Consider the following 12,484-nt stretch of genomic DNA (forward strand, 5'->3'; position numbering starts at 1 on the left):
AAGCATAGGAGGAGGAAGCATATTTTAAGTTACCATTCCATTAACTTGCAGATCTGTCACAAATGGCATACTGATGCAAGCTGTTCGGCACTGAGAATTCTTGTCTTTTGAAAGTGTTTGTTTTTCTAATAATATTAGAAAATACTGACCTTGTTTCCCAGGCAGGCTCTGGCAAGCTGTGCAGTTATGGCGATTTATATGTTTGTGCACCCCACCTGAACCTAAATTCCTTATTTCTTTTATTGGGTATTTTTCCTCTCTCTGGATCTTGATAACGAAATGTTTATTGCAAATACTAATTTTACATCTTAATTGGAATTCCTATACTACTTTGATAAATTTTCTTGGAAATGTGCCCTAAGTAATTTTAATAAATCGGGCATTGATCAGCACCATATACATATAATAGTGTATAAATTTCCAGTAAAACTTGCTAAGTGTTTTAATTGGCATAATTAATTTCTTTGTAAAGTTAAATTTGTTACATTTCTAATTACCATAAATCCCACTAAGGCTTAAATCCTGTCCTAATTGGCATTCCTTCCTTGAACACAGTAGGGTGGTTCTCTTCTGGCTTGGCAGATTTGTATGTTAATACCACGTTAACTTTCTGTTAGCATAGATATTTTCTCCAAACAGAAAACTGGGGATTGTCTAGAAAAACATTCTGAGAGGCACTTTGTTGTTTTCACTGTACCACTGCATACTCCAGGATACCCATCTTCCCGTATTACAGTCAATGGCATGTGATGATGATTTGGTTTCTTTCATAGTTCCTCAATGTTTTGCTTCAGTGGGCGGTGTAAGGCATGTAACACACTGTATATAGAATATAAATCATTTTTAAATATAATTGAGGGCAATATGAATAACTGTTCCTGTTTATAATTTTTGTACACTAATTACCTTTTGGGTTATTGTTTAAGTGCCTCATCTTAAGTATTGCTTACCTCATAATATTTATACCTGAGAGATTTGATAACCTAGTGATTCTCATCTTTGTAAAAGATTAGTCAAATTTATATTGTTTATGAGACTCTTCTGTGATTTCCTTGGTTGCATGATGCATACCTTCCATAACGATACAATGTACATAGATCTAAATAAATGTTTAGAGGTAACTGTCACATGTTTCACTTAATGGAAAATGGGGTAGAATTGTGCACGAGGAGCTAAAAATCACAAAACTGAAGTTATGCTGCAATACTGTCTTTCAAGTGGCATTGCCCTTACACGGTGTTCCTGGGTGCACGTGGATCTTGCAGGATGAGTGCTTGCAATGCCACTGCTTGGCCTGGGGTTTTTGAGTTTTGTTCTTAATGGGAAAAGTCTCACTGGGAAGTTGGTCTCTCTCACAACTGAGTAGGAGCCCTAAAAGGGAACCGTAATGCTGCTGGTAATGAAGTAATGCAGAGGCTGTGATAATTGAAATTTGTTGCTAGTCCAAGCTACAGATCAATAACGTTCACTGTCGTTAGGTTAAATCGGTTCCCTGCTCTGTTTTTTACTTTTTATATATCCTAAGGCTGACATTCGTTTGGGATTGGAGGGTGAAATAAGCTGTTGGATTTTTCAGAAATTTTACTGAGGTAAGTGGCGCGTGTGTGCAAAATTATTTACGTGCTTTGACGCATCAGCAAGGTCTGACCCAGCTTTGGCAGCAGTCCTGTCCCCTCGTCCCCTTCAGCCGGCCCACCCCTTGCTGCTTTGTTCCCAGCAAAGGTTGATCTGTTGAACTTCCAGTGAAATTCTGAGAGGTTGCTGAAAGTCTGTGGGTGCGCGTGTGTTTTATAGCAAATGTCCTAGTTCAACTGCTAGCTTAGAGAATAGTTTTAGCTGGAACCTTCTCTCGCTTCCTTCAGGGTTGGCAAGCTGGTCGTGAGGTTTGCTTAGTGTCTTCAAATGCCAACAGGCTCTTTAGTCGTGGGGGTTCCCCAGGACTGAGCATATTGGCCAGGGTATCGGGCTGGGGACTGCATAACAGAATTAATCTGCAGTGCGAGACCTTAATTAGACTATCGCTGTGTAAAATGTTCCTGTGTGTCAGCATTGAAAAGACTGAGAAGGGGCACTTGAATTGCTAGCAGAGGCTGTACACTGGGAGCCTTTGATGTAGGCTTGCCTCGTCTTCATCCTTTATCTTACTTGTGTATTGAGATTAATGAGCATATATTCCCAGAGAGCTGCAGGACTTGGTCTAAAGACTGCTAGAGGGAGCGAACACAGCACTAGGGAAGTTGTTTATTTTCATGGTTATAGTCTTCAATGTTTTTATTTCTGATAAGAGTTTGAGTTATTAGGAGACTAACCTCTAAATATCGTTTGGCTTCTAAATTAATGGAGAAAGTATAAGAAGTAGTATTGGTTAGAAGCTAAAGCCTGAAAAAGTGCTTGTGGTCAAGGAGGTACATCTTTAATCTGCCCGATTCCTTCGAAATGCCACTTTTGCTACTTCTGCCATCTTCTCAGTTAGCTGAAGATGCTTGTAACATTTTGTAGGCAATAGGGGAGCTAACGTGACACATCCTCTTAAAACATGGTGAGATGGAAATCAAGAGTACGGTCAGAGGTGATAAAGAACCAGAAATGCGTAGATTCCTCTCCTCCTTTTCCTTAGGTCGGCTTTGCAGTGCTGGGAGCAATGAAATGGCTCAGTAGTGGAATTGGTAGGGGAAGTACCCATGGCTGCTTTCCGGTAACGCTTCTGTAGGAACGTCTTACACAGGCTTGACTTGGGAGTAAGTGTTTTGGGCTAGTTAAATCCTGTGTGTGGGGAAATACCCCGACACACCTTGCATAGCTGCTTTTGTGGACGTGGTGCTTTTTCAGCTATAGTATTCAAAATACTTTGTATGTACAAGGAATGCCAGAAGTAATAAAATGAGAGAAGATTTCCAATGTCCAAAGGGTTAACAACTTAACCTGCAGCAAACTCCACTTTTGAAAAAGTTAGGTTTTTTTTTTCTTTAACAGCCAGTTTGTATCTGGATTTAGAGGAGTATTTTTGAGATATACCAATAAAATACCCAGGTTCTGACTCAAATACCATCACTTTGCATAGCATAAAATTCACTTGTGTTAGGGAATATGAGTATTTATCACTGAAATTAATTCCTAGCCTAGTTTGGCATGAACTCAAGTGCATTCTGTGCATCTTAACTATTCACTTCTGGGTTTCTTAAATATTTGACTCTATGATACCAAATATATCTTTTCCTGTGGCTGAAACTTTGAAGGGTCTTTTCTGCTTGGGTATTTCTTAATAAAGTGTCTTCCTTTGCATGCACTGAAAAGAAAAGTGACTTGTTCTATGCGTAATTCTCAAAAGAAGTCTTTTTTTTTTTTAAAGTTCAGGAGAGCATTCCCCTCTTGATGCCAGCATGTTGCAAAGGTTGCTTAGAACATACAAGTATGTGTAACTTCTTTTTTCCTGTAGCCTTTAATGACAGAATGGTTGTCTTGATATTGAACCTCCAGTAAAATTCCCTTAGAAGAATTGCACAACCTGAAAGTGTTGAATGATGGAATAAGGTTTCTTTAGTGGTGAATGGGAGGAGAGATTTATGTTGTGTAAAGAATGCTGTGGATGCACTGTTGCTCTCCTGCTCTTCCTCACTGCCACATTCAAGGCTCAGCAAGCTTTGTACCTGAAATAAAACAAAGTATGCGAGGTTTTCATTAAAAAACAAAAATGCATGTACAGAACCATGCCTGGAGAAAGTTGCATCAAAATTGGCTGTATAAGAAGCATTTTGCTGCAATGGTCTGATACCATGCAGTCCAGATTATTCTGTGCTTTACCCTTAGGTACTTTTCTCGTGCTGCTTCCCGTTACCTGCAGGTTGTCACCAGGGATGACCCCAGGCTGAGCTCTGAATCGCCTTGGGAGCACTGTGCAGGGCCCGTTTGACCACTCTCTTTCTGGGGAGCTTCTCTGTGAACGTGTGCAGGAGGCTGTGAGTCTATTCCAACTACTTCTGAACTATTTTTTTTAAAGTACTTAACATGTTTTACTGATGTCAGAATGCCAGTTTTTATCAGAAAGCTGAGCAGGATAGAAGAAATAAATACCTGAATTGCCTTTCTGAATATGGAATCTTGCTAAAAATGTGTATATAAATTAGTTTGCCTGATAAGGTCTTATTTTTTATAAAGCTGTGTTGACTGGTATTAACTGTACTCCTGCCTCTTGATTATCTTTTGATAATCTTCAGACTTCTGTTGTTTTTGGGTTTTTTTTGCATTGGGACTGATGTCAAAGCACCTCCTACTTAATTGGCCTTGAATATTGGCAGAATTTTGAAAGTTCTTCACTTCTTGATTTTTCTTTATTTAAATGCAGGGTATTCCTGAAACAAACCTAGCGAGGATGCACAGATAATGCACCACAGCACTGTTTTAATTTGTGTGTTCATGAAATGTTGCTTGAACGCAGCTACCTAATGCCTGTGGCTGGCTTAATTGAGATCTTATTTGTTCGTGCATAATTCTGGGTGGATACTGTTTTTCTAAGTTCAAGCGGCTACAGCTTTCTTGTAATTGTTGACCTTATTTGAACATAAAAAGACAATTTTTTTTGTTGTTGGAAATCTGTTTGAAGAAACATTATTCCACACAGAGACGCAAACAGCACGTTTGCTTCTTTGCAACAGTCGAGGGCAGCTTTGCTGGTGGCCTCGTGCAGGTGTGCGTGCCCTCGGTGTCCGTCCCCGCTGCCTGGCCCCCCGCGCTTCACCTGAGGGCCTGGCCCAGCCCTCCCGCCCCGGCCGGGAGCTGGCCCCGCGGCTCTGCTCCAGCCTCCTTGCTCACACCACGCCGAACACGTTGTTTGGGACAGACTTGAGGTAGGGCCTGTTGCGACAGGACGAGGGGGAATGTTTTACATGAAAGGAGGGAAGGTTCAGGCTAGGTGTAAGGAAGAACAGTTTTACGATGGGTGCTGAGGCACTGGCACGGGTTGCCCAGGGAGGCGGTAGACGCCCCATCCCTGGGAACCTTCCAGGCCAGGCTGGACGGGGCTCGGAGCAACTGATCTGGTGAAGATGTCCCTGCCCGCGGCAGGGGGCCGTTACAGGTCCCTTCCCACCCAAACCCTTCTGTGACTCTGCGACAGCAGCAGGCCAGGCAGCTTACGCGTGGAGGTGTCGGAATAGATCCATTTACACGACACGCGGGGGGTTTGCTTCGCTCTCCTCTTGCCCGGGGCCGTGAGGGGCTGTTAGGGCCGCCTGGCGCGGCCGCTGCCGCGATGCCGACCCGCGGGGCCCGGGGCGCTGCCGCCCGCCTCCAGCAGGTGGCGCTGCCGGCCCGGCGGAGCCCGCGCGGCGGGGCGCGTGCCGGGCGCAGGGCGGGGCCGAGGCGGGGTGCGGGCCTGCCCGGCGGCGGGGCCCGGCCGGGTGCCGAGGTGAGGGTGCGGACGGGCCGGGGGTGGGACGTTCCGGTTACTTTTGTTCCAGCCAGGCAAACCCCGGGCAATTCCTGCAGCGCTCTGAGCGCGGGGCCTGCGCTTTGCCTGGCACGGTGTAGCGTCGGTGTCGGGGAAGGAGGGGCCGGCGGGTGGCGGGACCTGTGCCCCGGGGTGTGGGGCGGTTGGGCGCGCTCTGCCTGGCTCGGGGGCCCTTGGGCAGAGGGAGGGGCCGAGGAGCGTTGCCAAGGTCTTCGCGGCCCTGTGCTGCTTGATATCGGATACAACGGAAAGCCACAGCAGAAAGGGGAAGCACAAATCTACATCAATTAAAAATCAAGTTAGGGCAAAAGCCAGAAGAACCTGCCTATGGTCAGAGGCGTAACTGCAAGTGGCGTTTAACTAGCAACCCCCAGCTTTGGCAGAGGAAGTGGGGGCAGGCACACAGCTATTACCTCTTTCTTTCCAGGTTCCCCTGCTTTTGTATTTGAGGCATTTGTATTTGAAAACGTTCCGAGTGGAGAGGGACGATGACAGGGGCCGTGAGGTGGGTGGTACCAGAGGACAACGCGTGACTTGTCTAGCTCCACGTGAAGATTCTGTTTGCATATATAATTAAAAACAAAACTTCATGTGAATTATGGTAAACAGTAACAAGTAGTTTATGCAAGCTGATCAAATAAAAAAAAAGTTCAAAATACTCAAAATTAGCACTCAGTTCTCAGATTGAAAAATACGTACTGCGTAGTGCTTCTGTATCGAGCAGGGGTTGGGACGAGTCAGGAGGTCGCTCAGCATCCTTTTGTTAAGCTTGTGCGTAAGTTGTGTTCCTGTTTGCATTCGGTTGGAATAGCAGAGTGTTGCAAAGGTTTAGGTGATTAATTTAAGTTCTATCAATTATGTTACCTTCAAATCATCATACATTCATATTATCTGAATCTTGTACGTTCTGAAAGTTTGCAAGTGTGAAATTTGCTGTACAATTCATCTCTTCTTGTCTTGAGTTTTGCACTAGTTTGTTGTTCCCCTTCCCCACCACCTCCAGTGGTTGGATGTGAACACTTAAAAAGAAAAAAAGCCCCAAACCCACCCCATAAAGCGCCTGCATGTGGGCGATGTTGTTGGAGCTGTTACGAGCTGATCAGAAACAACCCTCTGAGACAAGTACACTGCTTCGCTCCTTTCACTGTGCTGCTGACTGAAGCCCAGTGCCGATAACTGGTGTGCCCATGTTTACAGAGAGATTTTTCTTGCTGATCGCCTTACTGGAAATATTAATCTTGTCTTCTTATGCCTGAATCTGAAATTGGTGGTCTGACAGATATTTGCCAAAATGATTTTTCCCTGATAAAATGTGTTCTATCTTTTGTCATTAGTTTTCAGAGTGCTGCAGAATGTAGAGGGCCAGAAAACAATAACCTGAATTCTGCAGCACAAGGTTTTGGCCATATTTAATTTGGTAGAAACCTGAGTTTTAATCCAACAGAAGCTATCACAGTTAATCCTTCCCGAGGTGTCCACTGGAACAGCCTAAGAAACTTGCCCTGAAGTTCAGCAGGTGCCTCCTGCCGCATGTTTGCAGCCCTCTGCTTGAATGGAAATGCAAATGGAAGTCGGGAACCATCACTTCTGTTACCCATCAGGTACTCCTCTTCTCAGTGACAATGGGGTTATTTAATAAGACTTGATCATTGTTTAATTAGGATGCGATTAACTTAAGGATATTATTCGCAATGGATGTGAGCACTGTGGGGGTGTGTTTGCATATATTTATGCAAAGGCGAGCATGTACACAACTAGCTCCACAAAAATTCCCTCAATCAAGAAATTATGCTATTTAGGATTAAATTTGTAAAACTCAGTCTAGACAATACACAATTATAAAGATGCACATTGCAGGAGTTTTAAAATGTCGAACATAGTCCTACATTGGATACTAATGGTGCTGAGGAATCTGCAGCTGTCTGTATTGGATGTGAGTAGAACCAGTCCTTGGAGAGTGGGAAATGGCAGGAACTGCCTCTAACTATTGTAATCTACAAGATTATCCCATTAATCATATTTGTCTCCGGGAGTACCTTAGTTCTAACTCTAAGTGTTGTTTTTCCCTTGGTGTGTCACATGCAAAAAAGCCTCTAATTGAAAACAATGCAGAGACAAAATCAAAATGTTCGTAAATGTGTGCTGAGTTCTAGCTGCTAATGGGAGTGGAACGGATGGCACACACAGACACCAAGCCGATGGCATCGCCAATGTCCTTCCGCACCTGTAAAATGTTATTTTTCGTTTTGAGTATTGCCGGTGTTCTCAGTGTGCAGAAGGAGCTGACGCTGCTGTTCCGACAGAAAAAGGACCAAGTTTAGGAGGGGGGGATGGCAGAGGTGCTTTCTTCAGGGCCTGCCTTCTGTGCAGGGGTGAAAAGTGGGAGAGGCAGGTAAATCTATGGAAGTCCTCAAAACTACAGCACCGTGAGAGCCAGAATTGCTATCAGTGAATGAATGGTGAATAGCCCTGGCTCTATTACCATAGCATTTCCTTTCAGCCATGCTGTAGCAGCTATGTTTTATCCTGGAAATTTCCTCTCCATTCAGAGATGTGAAAGGAAGAGGAAATGATATGTATCTGGTTAAAAGGTTAACTTGTATGATTTGGCATGTCTCTGGTGGTTTAAACTAATTCACCTAAATTTCAGAGGTATCTGAACTGTGTGTCTCTATTAGGCACTCTGACAGATCGTCCAATTGTTTGTTCTAATTCAGATCTGTAACTGCCAGAGTGAATCCGCATTTAGATGGATTATCCAAAACCTGGCTGCTGCTGCAGGACCTCTGGGGGGGGGGAATAACTTTCTTTTTGTTCCCATATCTGCACACATAGCCATGAAGAGCAGCTCTCTGCTGATCCCCTCCAGCCTGCCTGTCGCCTTTTGTTTCGCAGGCTGCATCTCTGGTTTGAACAGAGCCCCGCAAGACTGACAGCTTAATCCTGGCGCGCTCCTCCGAAGGGCGACTGCCTGTGCAGCCGGCATCTCCTGCTCGCCACCCCCGTGCTCCGCAGGCTCCGTGGCAGCAGGAGCGCTCTGACGGTAGGTACGTGACTTGCCCTGTGCCTTGGTACCGATGATGGGGCGGGGAAGGTCTTCCCAGGTTCACAGCAACGCCTGCCCGGCTCCAGCACTGAACGCTGGGGTGTCCGAGGCTGTCGGAGGGATGCTGCTGGGGTTGGTGTTGTAATTGCATCGGAGAAGGGAAAGTTGTTCCTTGCCTTGGTCAAGCAGAAAAACTCTGTTGCAGTATTGCTGTTCCCAGCATTCAGAAACTGAGTTAGAGGTACTCCCTAGAAAGCAATAGGTTGATAAATTATAGGTAACATTTAAAAACCACGTGCTCTGTTGTATTTGGCCCTGTCTCTTAAGGTAGAACAAGCTTCTATTTCTAAATGTTTTCTCTTTGGGCTGTGAGCAGATGTTAAAGGTGACTTGATATGGGGAGTTGGGGCTGTCAAGGGCCACCAAATACTAGACTCTCTGCAGCTGCGAGTGGATAACGCTGCACTCGTGCCTCCTGCAGTGTAGCTCATGGCCTCTGCTGCTGCGACTTGCGAAGGCAAGGTTAAAAAACCAGATAGACAGAGGCTGTTTCCATGCACGCGGGCTGCTGCTCCTGCAAAACCTTCATCCTCCTGTCTCTGGTCAGGGTGCTCCAAATTCTGTCTCTGCAGCTTCTATCCTAATCCACTCTTAACCACAGTCATAGACGCTTCAGAAAAGTACATATTTCATTAGAAAATTCATAAGCATCTTAAAAGCTGAAGATTAATTCCATAGGTTGCAGCTTTCCCTCCTCCCTGCTCCCCACGAGCTGTCTGCATCCTCCCCCTATCCTCCCCGGTTAGCGCGTGCTGCCCATGCAGTTTTGTTACGAGGTATCTCTCCCTTGCAGCTCCTCTCATGCCCAAGCTAGGAGAAGAAAAGCAAACTTGCCTTCCCGTCTGGGCCAGCGCTGCTGGCCATGGAGCAAACGGGGGTTGGCAGATACCACGTCGGTGCTTTATGCTGCACACCAGCCTCTTCTCTTGTGAAATGATCTGCTTGTTGGATGTCTAGCCCTCGATGGATCCTGTCCCAGTGGCTCGCTGCAGCACACTCTTACTGCTAACAGCAAATTGTTCATCCAGCTCATCCCAGTGACCCACCGGGCCATCTCTGAGCAGGATTCCAAACAAAATGGGTTCAGTGGGGCTGGGCAGGTACCTGTGTCGCTGTGTTAGTCATCAGTGTGTTCTTAGCTAAATCCAGCCAAAAAAACCCCAAACTCCACAAATCCTTATCTCTACTGTCATTCCCAAGCCCAAGTTCGTCTAACATAAGTCAGCTTTCTTTTCCTCAAAATTAGCAAAATGGAAATTAACTTGATACATATGCGTGAGTTTGCAGAGTATTTGTATAGTGCTGATACAACAGATAAAACAGTTATTGACAAATGCTTCTGCGTGCAGAGAGTTCTGCTGAAATGACGACCCTGCAGCTGTTGGGGACCATTCAGGGACATTTATGGGTGAGGTCAGGACCTCAGATCACAACCAGGAGCTGAAGCAAGAGCTGACAGCAATCATGGTGCAACCTCAATAATGTGCTCACATAGGTGTGGAAGTCGTGTGTGTTTGTGTGTATACATATATATACACACATCTATATAAATGTTTATGAGTGTGTGTAATATATATAAAAAACAAAAATCCCTATGGTCAAATTACAGAAATATTTAAAAATTATAAATAAACCCAGATGGATTCGATACATGAGTTGACAATTGTTATCAGACACTGATAATCACAGTTAAGTGTTATTTTTTGAATGCTGTGCCTCAGGACTGTGTCAGTTCTGAGTTCTGCCTGAGCAAGAAGTCTGCTTCATCTTGAGATCCATGACAAAGTACACAGAATGGCCAGGAAAAAACAAGTGTTTTGAAACTGAGGCGTGTCCTGTTGGGTCTGTCTTGGAGGTGCGAATGTGAGTGCAGATGAAGTGATCCTGGTACCTTGTGTGTTTTCTTTCTCAGAACAAAGCGTCCAGCTGGAAAGCCTTCAGTGATTCAGGAGGTGGCCTTGGCCATAACACCTTCAATGCCAAACAGGTGGAACGTGGACCCCTTTCCAGGTGTAGGTATGTCTGCAGTACATAGTTAAGGCCATTGTATGTCTTTTATCTTGGCGTGTGACTGTGTTTTTTCTTATTTCTCACTCTTTCCCTTTCCTCTAAGTTTTCTGTGTCCTTGGTTCTAGGAGTGTTATGTGAAAATGGTTGTAAAGAAGCTTGCTAAGGCATAACGTAATATTTGCCTACCTGCAGAGCCAGCAGCAGTTCGGACTGTGCAGGTGAGCTCCTGGTAACTCTAGTTTTAAACTGAGTGCCGATAGACACAAGTACAGGGGCACTTCAAAGAATAACGGGGTCAATTTTGCATTCTTCATAGGAACCCCTTTTTTATCTCTTGCTCAAGGCTCTTGGTTTCCCCATGGGCCTAATGGGAAGCCCTGGCTGTGGCTGCTCTGCAGCCCCTCCTTGTCCGAGTCCCAGGTCTTGCTGCATTAAGATGCCTCCTTACTTGGAGGGATCTGAAAGGATCTGGTGGGCTCCAGAAGCAGGACAACAGAAGAGGCCTTGGTCACCTCTGTGATACAGTTATAAAACCTGCTCTGCTTCCTTTGTGCTTGCCATTCAGCAGAGGTCTGGTGGGTTTGATCTTCAGGTAGAAGGACCGGCTGGAGTTCATTCCGTAGATGTTGCATGAGCTGTCGGGGTTGGCAGGTCTGGAAGGGATGGAGCCAATACACGGGATCATCTCTTTGTTTCTTGACAGTCCAGCCCAACCAGCAGAGTAGGCTGCCTGCAGTAACCAGGTTTTGGCAGTGGGAGCGCGGATTCCCTCAGCAGAGGAGAGAGTCATGGTCTTGGCTTGCTCTGCTGAGTGTTACCATATTTCTTCCAACTTCCATTTCCTCTGGGCTGAATTTCAGCTCAGCTTTCTTCCTCCAGATGCTCGTATCTCACAGACATCTCGTTACTTGTGATGAAGCTCGCTGAACCAGATGAGAAGATGGTGTGTATTCAAACACCCATGTCAACTTGGTGGCATCGGAGATTTAGTCCCAGATCTTGAGAAAGAGGAGGAGCAGGGGATTGCAGTGCTTCACATGTCTCTGGACAGTAAAAATCACCTTCTGTTCCCTGCAGTCTGTTAAAAGGAAAGTGAGCGATCCCCTTCAGCTGTGTCTTATGTGGGAATAAGTAGTATACCTGGTGTTGAAAAGCCCAGGTCAGGTCCTGTTTAGCTCTGAGAACTGCCTGTCCTCAGCTGTGAGTCGCTCACAGGATTCAGAGCACAATGAAAGGATCCTTCACCTTTTGGCATGAGCAGCATGGCATGCAACTGGAGTATGCTAATACGTAGGAATAATATTATAAAAATATTAGTGCCAAGCCCTGAAATTTGGGTGTCCTGGTTAGATGCTCAGTTCAGCTCCACTAGGCACTGAGCTGCCCAAGTTGTCGGTTTACCCACGTAATGTGAATTTCCCGAGTACCTGGTCAGAAGGCCAGCTTTGGGCTCCCTCCGTGTGCCCCCCCCTAAATCTGAGTTGTTCCCTGGATTCAAAATGCTTGAAAGCACACGCAAAACTGCGAGAGCTCAAATGGATTCAAAGCATTGGTCACGCAAATGGCTAATGTTTGCTATTCTGGACGTTAATTTCATAAAATTAATCTAACACATCTTGAGGGAAATTAGTGCATGCAGATGCTATCATTTATCACAATTATTTTAAAAGCCCTAATCTAGCACTTCATCGGATTCTTCACATCCACTTGCATGTCAAGCGCTGCAGGAGTGTCTTTGCCCATGGAAATGTTGCATCCTTTCGCCTGACCGGCTCTGAGGAGGAGCAGCCGGGCAGCGAGCGGCTGGGGGGGCGCAGGGGCAGCAGGGCTTAGACCCCTTTCACTCCCCAGAGAGGGGGTGGCAGCGCGGGGCATTACGGCAGCGCCGGGGAGGAGGAATATCACCCACCCGATGTTAACTA

General features: G+C 45.6%; 1 long non-coding RNA gene across 1 annotated transcript; it reads left to right on the forward strand.

The window, feature by feature from the left end:
• Positions 1-8,278: 8,278 nt before the first annotated feature.
• Positions 8,279-11,818, forward strand: LOC142074919 (uncharacterized). The gene is made up of 5 exons (XR_012670759.1): positions 8,279-8,489; positions 9,346-9,652; positions 10,465-10,568; positions 10,688-10,780; positions 11,423-11,818. It is a non-coding gene; the product is annotated as an uncharacterized LOC142074919 (long non-coding RNA).
• The last annotated feature ends 666 nt before the right edge of the window (positions 11,819-12,484 follow it).

Source organism: Calonectris borealis, chromosome W (genome assembly GCF_964195595.1).
Source record: "Calonectris borealis chromosome W, bCalBor7.hap1.2, whole genome shotgun sequence".
NCBI lineage: Eukaryota > Metazoa > Chordata > Aves > Procellariiformes > Procellariidae > Calonectris > Calonectris borealis.